A 7,442-nucleotide genomic window follows, 5' to 3' on the forward strand; every position below is an offset into this window, starting at 1 on the left:
TGTAAGTGGGCATCCCCTCTCTCCCGTGAGCATGGTTTCCTCCATAATATCTGACATGCTCAAGCGAGAGCGGGAACGGGAATGTGTACAGCTGGCTCTGGTCTACTTAGAATCCCCTCCCCACTCACCCCACCTGCCCTGTCTGATCCGCCCGACCAATTTTTTTTTGCCAGTGTGATGTCTCGCTCTGGGGCACCGCCTCCATGGGTGGGGGCAATAAGTAGGGTGGGTGGGTGGGGGCCCCTATCAGAAGAAATTAGCAAGTCGAGTGTCTTGCTTTCTCTTCGGTCTCTGGCTCTCCTCCACTCCACTACCATATATCACTTCCTCCTGCGCAGAGTTTTACAATACCACTTCCTGGCAGCTCAAACTCCTCTAGATATATAATACAAGCCATTTAACAGATGCTTTTATCCAAAGCAATTTACAGTTATGAGTGCATACATTTTTTACACATGGGTGGTCACAGGAATCAAACCCACTATCCTGAGTTTGCAAGCACCATAATCTATCAACTGAGCTAGAGACAACCACCCAGCTGAGTGAGTTTCTGTTTCTCTAATTAGCCTAAGAAGTCTCAGGTCTACAAGCTAAAGGCTTGTTATTATGGGTCTGTTCTGTAGGCTTTGGGTCCAGCCAATACCCTTAAGGGAATGAAATTGGCCGGCTGTACCATTTACTTACTTAATAAAACACAGTTTGAAATTTGTTGCTTAAACTGGAATTGCTGACCATTAGCAGGCTTAATGTATATTGGGAAAATGACTAATTGAAACAATAAGGGTACAGAAAATGGGTTGGAATTAAAACCCGCAATCACAGACACATCCCACAGGAGCCGAGTTTGAGAGCACACACTTAAAGAGAGGAAAATACAGCGGCAGCATTTTTCTGGTTGTTGGTGAATTCCCTCTGTATGACTCACATTATACAGAGGCAGCAACCCGCACCATGAAATACTTTTGTCAATGAGAAAGTGTTCAATTAATGACAATATTTTAACATGTATTGAAAAGAGAGAGAAAAGTGAGAGAGCTACATGTATTCCCTCATCTCCAATTTCTCTTTCTCTCTATCTCTCTCTCTCTCTCTCTCTCTCTCTCTCTCTCTCTCTCTCTCTCTCTCTCTCTCTCTCTCTCTCACTATGTGCTTTCTTACATTCAATAAACCATCCATCTCAACACAGAGAAATACAGGAAATTAAAAATAGCATAATTTACAGTACAGCGATGAAAGACAATGCATATAGTCAAATAAAACTCTTAAAATGAGACATCAATTTGAGAGATTCTTGACATGTGTTTTTTGGACCTGGAAGTGTTTTGTTCTAGTTTTTGTTTTCCACCAGGAAGTATGAGTTTAGTTTGATAGCTGTTTTTGTTTTCCACCAGGAAGTATGAGTTTAGTTTGAATGTTGTTTTTGTTTTCCACCAGGAAGTATGAGTTTAGTTTGATWGTTGTTTTTGTTTTCCACCAGGAAGTATGAGTTTAGTTTGATAGTTGTTTTTGTTTTCCACCAGGAAGTATGAGTTTAGTTTGATAGTTGTTTTTGTTTGTTTGTTAGTTTGCTGGGGGGCAGAAGGAGGGAGGCGTTTGTCCCTCTCTCTCTCTCTAGTAGGGAGTGAAGCGACTGCAACCTCCTCTGTATAGGCTAGCCTGCAACATCAAAAATGAAAAAAAGCTCCAATCAGTATTCAGTATAGGAAGCTTGGTTTATAGAATATTATAGTGGCTTCTTTTTCCTTTTCCCCTCAAAACTTTCTTCCCTTTTTACTTTTTTAAATTTTGTTGCAAAGGTTGGAGTGTTGGTGGAAATTGAGAGGAGATGAGTACTGGAGACGTTAATGTGTTTGTGTGCGTGTGTGCGTATGAATGTGGCATTATGTTTGTGAGAAAGGAATGGAAGGAGTTGAAAAGTGATTGGTCGTAAGATTCTTACTAAGCAGTGACTAAATTCTCTAAAGTTTGACTCTTCAATCAAAACTAGAAACTTCAATCAAAACTACAAATTCTAAATAGGTCATTGAATCAGATATACAGTAGTTAATTCTCTTTCATGTCCAGATCACGATTTACACACAACATGCACCCCTCACTCTGCCTCCCCCTCTCTGCCCCTGCCCCTCTCTCTGCCCCCCTGCCTCCTTGCCTACCCTCCTCTACCCCTCTCCCTCTCCTCTGCCTCTACCCCTCTCTCTACCCCCAAGCAGGTTATACAAGTATCCTAGTACAGACATGGTTGCCTAAATCCGTCCCGCTGCCCAGAGCCCCTCATTAAAAGTGGCATAGATGATTATCTGCCTCTCCTATCTTCTCCTCTCATATCTTCTCCAGTCCAACTGCAGAGGAAAGCAGCTAGCTCTGCTCTAACCTCCCTGGACCTCATTAACAAGACTCTTAACCCAGGAACTACTCATCAAACATCATTAGATATGATTACATATTTCTCTCCTTCTCAGTCTCTCTCTCTCTCTCTTTTAGTAAATGTTTGTTCTTGTTCAGTGATTCTACAAGATGGCATTTAGCCATCTTGTCACTTGTTGTTCCGCCTTAGTGTTTGGTCCAGATTGATACTGTACCCCACCCTTCTCTATTCCCATTCAGCCTATCCATCTTTCTCTTAACATTCTGTGGTTTTTACTGTGGTGGTGTATGGATAAAAGTTTGGTTTGTTTGGGCGTTGTGGTGGTAAAAAATCTGCAGTGTACGTATAGTTAGGAAAAAGGGAGGAACATTTTGAGAAAAAAGAGAAGAGAAGGAATAAGGGAATAAAAAAACACCGTTTTAATTAAGTAAATGAATAGGAAAAAAATGAGTCGAATAATTAATGAAAGCTTTTAGCTAGCAGCTGCACGGGGTGGGGGGGGGGGTCGGTAAGGGAGAAGGGGGAAGGAACGGGGGGTGCGCTTTCCGGCATCACGCGCGTGTCTGCACACAACACCCTGCACATCTGTCTAAGGCAAGACCTCTCATCCAATCAGCTTCTCCAACAGAGCTAAGGGGAACTGGGTGTAATTTTTTCCCTCTTTATATATTTATTATTTCTTTAATCTCTCATGGCACGCCACTGCATGCACTTGATGGTCGTTCATCTTTGGAGGAAGTCCTTATTCACACCCGGGAATGAAAACAAATGTTTTTTTACTTTATTTTCTCTTTTTTTCTGCAAGATATTTTTTCATCTTTGATGTTAGCTGCAAAAGCTAGCTAAAAACAAACATTGACCAATTGACTATTTCTTCCTGTGGAAATTTGGGAGACTCCACTGATAGTTGAGGATGTACAGGTCTCATTTCAATTTCAAGCAAAGAGATTCAGGCCAATTAAAATTGAAAGGGGTTAGAGAATAAGGCAACAATGTGTCTGGTTCATTTACTGAAGTGGCAACAAGTCAGCTTTAAACTGATAAATCTCACATTGAAAATCACAATCCAATTCTCCTCACAAGTCTCCATTCTATTTTCATTTATATGAATCTGTACATAATGAACATATTACATTTATCATACATTGTAGTTATATCATGTATATTTAAAAGAGCCCATACACTTTCTATAGCGCTTGGACTACTAGCCTGCATCTTAAATGGCACCCTATTCGCTATAGAGTGCACTACTTTTGATCAGGGCCAATATGGAATAGGGTGCCATTCTGGATAACGCCTTAGGGTTAAATATGAATACGTTCTAGTAAGCAGTGGTCATAGTAGCAGAAGAGGACAGAGGACTCACCATAGTACCCACACTGTACGTGGCCGTGGGACCAATCGTGTGGTGATATGGGTCTGCTGTTGCATAGACTCTCCCGTAACTGTATGGGAGAGAGGAGAGAGAGAGACCACACCCTTGTCTTACAACGTGTCTTAGGTTAAGTGTGTTCAGGATTCATTTTGATCAATTACATAACGTTTATCGTGTTAGACAAAATCAGATATTCATTCAAATTCAGTATTGGGAATTGTTTCTCCTAACGGACCTAACCTCAAATAGGAATCATCTGCACTTCCGGTTTGATTGAATAACGTCCCTTAAGAGTTTTGATAACAGATAAGTAGTGTCAAACCGGTCCACAATGAGACACTAACGCTCTGGGTCGTCGATTTTAACTGGGGTCCGGAGACTAGATCTATAATCATTTCCCCTCTCAGTCACGTTACAGACAGCCCTATGGGATGGAAATGCAATCGATGTCTCGCTATAAATGTACGTCGTAAAGGTGAGAGTGTGTGATTGCAATGATTTGTTTTACCCGTTTCAATTTATGAGAAAGAGGAGGGAGTGTTTTATCTTCTGATGGAGGGAGTAGGGAGGGAGGAGGGAGGGAGGGATGGGAGGAGGGAGGGATAGAGGGATGGGAGGAATAGAGGGATGGGAGGGTGGGAGGAGGGATGGGGGATGGGTGGAGGGATAGAGGCTTGGGGGAGGGAGGGACGGGAGGGAGGGATGGGAGGAGGGATGAGGGATGGGAGGAGGGATGGAGGGATAGGAGGAGGGATGGAGGCATGGGTGGAGGGATAGAGGGTAGTGATGAATGTAAAACCAGTTAGATAGACAGAGGGAGGAGACAGAGAAAAGGAGATATGTATGAGGAAGAAAGAGGGATAGAGGGAGATGAAAAGTAAAAAAGGGTGAGAGATGTAGAAAAATTTGACCCGAGACTAGAGGACAGAGTATATGAAGCAGAAAGATAGCAGAAAGAGGGGGATATTGGCAGAGAAATAGACAAATACAGGGTCCAATAGAGAGGAAGAGATAGAGTGAGGTTGATAGAAAGAAAATGGAAGCAAGAGAGAGTGACTAGAAAGAAAAAAAGAGAGAGAGTGAGAGAAATAGACCGTCTGGTCTAGGGTCATCCCTGCCCTTTTCCTGTTCTCAGCTCCTGTCTCTGAAGGCTTATTCCCTGTCTATTCACCAGCACTAGCTCGGAACTAATCCCACCATCCCTACCTCCCTCCCTCCTTTCATCCCTCCATCCCTCTCTCTCTCTCTGAGACGGGACAAGCCGGGCCGCGTCGACCACTTTATTTATTCCTCTCCTCTACATCCCTCTCTCTACTCCCTTGTTTGTTTGCTCTCCTGCAAAAACGAGAGATGCCAGTGGAGGTCTGGAGGGCAAAGATAAGGCCCTGTAGGGGTTGGCCTATCAGAGAGAAGAGGAGAAAAGAGGGATGGCAGATAGGAGGGATGAAATGGGGGATGAAAGGAGGGATGGAGCAGAGGTGCAGGGAGGTAATGATGGCATGGTGGGAAAATGAAATGTTGGAGCATGACATCGTTGCAAAGAAGTGCAGAGAAGAGATGAACGAAAGGAGAGGTGGATGAATGGGAGGAAGAAAGGTAGGTGGTCAATATGCAGGGGAAGAGATGTGAATAGATGGATGGATGAAGAAGGAGGGGTGGAAATAGACGAAAAGGAATCCACGCCCTGTTACTACACTCTAAACATTTTGGGGTTGTTTGGTTGACCCAACTGCTGGGATGCAGGCATTGGGTCACTTAGTTGGGTTGTTTTCTTTAAAAACTACTGGGTTATTGGTGCTGGGTTATTGGTGCTGGGTTATTGGTGCTGGGTTATTGGTGCTGGGTTATTGGTGCTGGGTTATTGACATCTGACCCAGCGGGTCAGATCAGAAGACTGGAGGTGTAGTTTAGTAGGGGCGTGGCATTCAGATTATTTTTGGCCACCTGTTAAATTAAATGTCATTCTTGTTCATCTGTTCTGTTGTATAGTTTCCACATGTTAAAGTTGAACATTGACATTGCTTTAAATTCAATGAGGCTTACAGAAGTGTATTTTATTTATTTAACTAGGCAAGTCAGTTAAGAACAAATTCTTATTTACAGTGACTGCCTACTTGTAAAGCCCCCCCCCAACAACACTTCCAACAACCCAATTTGTTGGGTTATTCACGCAACCCAACTGGCGGGTTCAAAATAACCAATATTTACCCAGCGCTGAGTTACTAAAGAACCTAAATTGGGTTGTTTTTAACACAGCATTTTAGAGCGTAGTAAAGAGGTATGCCAGCTGTCATGTTCTTTCTGTTGACATGCACTACTCAAGAACATAGCAGCTGATTGGCTGTGGAGACTTAAGCAGACAGGACATGGCTATGTGTTTGTGTGAAAGAGCTCCCTAGGGAAGCAGAGGCAACAATTCTCTCAGTTCCACACTGATCCACTGCCTCTAAGCCCTCTTAGCCAACAATAAATAACACTCCACCCCTCAGTGAACTGACTGACTCACTTTAAATCACAAGAGCTTAAAAAAGAAGAGAAAGAAAATAAGAAGAGAGAGAACAGAAAGAGAGATGAAAAGATGACACAGAAAAACATACAGGCAGCAAAAAAGAGATCAGTCAGAGGGAGAAAAATAGAGAAATAAATGATTGACAGAGCAAGAGAGAAAAAAGAGAGGGCGATTAGAAGGAGAGAATGAAATAACTCTAGCAGAGAGAGAGATACAGCCAGCCCTTCACCTGCTCTGCTCCTCTGTTCATAATTCCCCTGCGTTGTCTGATAAATCTAACATTATCTGTGGCCTACAGGCTCCCGATGCCACCGTCCTTTATCAGGCCTGACACGCTCAATCTCCCCTAGACTAGTTCTCCCAACGCCCTCACACAACCCTCCCAACCCATGGAGGAGAGCTCCGAGCCTGGGTTGACTGAGACTGGCGGCTGGATCGCCCTGGAGGGTCAGTGGCTGAATCTAACAACACAAGGGTCTGGGTGAATCACTAACAACACCAACCCCACCAGGGCCCACAACCCAGGGAGTAGAGCTCCGTGCCTGGGTAGACTGAGACCGGAGGCTTGGCCCTCTGGAGGGTAAGTGGCTGGAGGTTTGAGGTTAGTGGAGCAGTGTGCGTGTGTTACCTGTCACTGTATGCGGTTGCAGCCGTGGCTGCTGGCTGGGCGTATCTGTATGCTGCATAACCTCCCTGTGAAGAAGACAGTAAGAAAACACGCTGTTACTAATAATACACAGAGGTTGCGTGCCAAATGGCACCTTGTTCCCTATATAATGCGGTGCACTACTGCTGACCAGGACCAATAGGACCCTGGTCAAAAGTAGTGCACTACATACGGAATAGTGTGCCAATAGCGATGTACACAAAATAACAGTCATTGACTGAATAAGGTGTAATTTTCTTCCATTAATAAACCCTCTAACACAACAATCAGCGTAGTGCTATAATACTGCAAATACATGACATTTATGAGAGAGAGGGAGAGAAAAAATGCCAGTGCAGCAATTATTGTGAATGAATGGAGAGGGATGGGCCATGTTTGTGTGTGTGTGTGTGTGTATATATGTGTGTGTATGTGTGTGTGTGTGTGTGTGTGTGTGTGTGTGTGTGTGTGTGTGTGTGTATCGCCATGGTGATTAACGAGGGTGTAATTAATGTGTGGGGCGGGCGAGAGGCTTATGGAGCAGAGC

General features: G+C 43.8%; 1 pseudogene; it reads right to left on the minus strand.

The window, feature by feature from the left end:
- Nucleotides 1-295: 295 nt before the first annotated feature.
- LOC111977964 (RNA binding protein fox-1 homolog 3-like) overlaps nucleotides 296-7,442 on the minus strand; it is a 736,610-nt pseudogene continuing 729,463 nt past the window's right edge.

The sequence above is a fragment of the Salvelinus sp. IW2-2015 genome, linkage group LG18 (assembly GCF_002910315.2).
Source record: "Salvelinus sp. IW2-2015 linkage group LG18, ASM291031v2, whole genome shotgun sequence".
In the NCBI taxonomy this organism is placed as follows: Eukaryota; Metazoa; Chordata; class Actinopteri; order Salmoniformes; family Salmonidae; genus Salvelinus; species Salvelinus sp. IW2-2015.